At 44.8% G+C, this 981-nt stretch overlaps 1 pseudogene; it reads right to left on the reverse strand.

Moving 5' to 3' along the window:
* Positions 1-286: 286 nt before the first annotated feature.
* On the reverse strand, positions 287-404 carry LOC126109948 (5S ribosomal RNA; annotated as a pseudogene).
* Positions 405-981: the final 577 nt, after the last annotated feature.

Raw genomic sequence — 981 nt, forward strand, 5'->3', positions numbered from 1 at the left:
TACGAAACGTTCACACGCTTACCATGCGATAACACTACATGGAGGCGGTTAGCTTACACATATTCCCTCCTAGGGTGATAACACTACACTCCATCTTCAGGCCACAAGCGGCCCATCGGGACCATCCGATCGCCGTTCATCCTCAGCTGAGGATGCGGATAGGAGGGGCGTGCGGTCAGCACACCACACTCCCGGTCGTTATGATGGTCTTCTTTGACCGGAGCCGCTACTATTCGGTCGAGTAGCTCCTCAATTGGCATCACGAGGCTGAGTGCACCGCGAGAAATGGCAGCAGCGCATGGAGGCCCGGATGGTCACCCATCCAAACGCCAGCCACGCCCGACAGCGCTTAACTTCGGTGATCTGACGGGAACCGGTGTGTCCACTGTGGCAAGGCCGTTGCCCAGGGTGGTAACAGCCACCCGTTAAATTGACCATGCCACAGTCCACGATAACAATGCCGAGCACGTGTAGCTGCAGCACAAAGGTAACAAGGAATATGAAAAAGATTTATTTCGTATAATTATTGACCTAATTGAAATATTCATAATCCACTCACTTAACAGCTGTAATCTTACGTTAAAGGCTTAAAACAATAAGCCGAATATTAAAGTCAACAATGTATACATCTTAAGGTAGCATAACTCATGGCGCACGGAAATTACTCAGACCATATCAATCCAGTATTTGCGACTGAGAGCACTTAAGGACTTCCGGCAAAAGGACTTCCCACAAAAATTAAACGAAAATAGTTTATCACTTAGTGTATTTTCGCTGGTAATGTAGTCAAACTTAAGCAAAAGGCATTATGTTTTAAGTAATTACTTCTTTACTACTAACTTAATTCTCGACATTTTGCACGCAGTATATCGCTGAATGTACCTGCAAAATTATGTCATCGTATGACACATAATTCGGGAGATATCACATCATAAACGCTGAATTGCGTGAAAATCTAGGAATATTATTGATGCATTATAT

The sequence above is a fragment of the Schistocerca cancellata genome, chromosome 12 (genome assembly GCF_023864275.1).
Source record: "Schistocerca cancellata isolate TAMUIC-IGC-003103 chromosome 12, iqSchCanc2.1, whole genome shotgun sequence".
Lineage (NCBI taxonomy): Eukaryota > Metazoa > Arthropoda > Insecta > Orthoptera > Acrididae > Schistocerca > Schistocerca cancellata.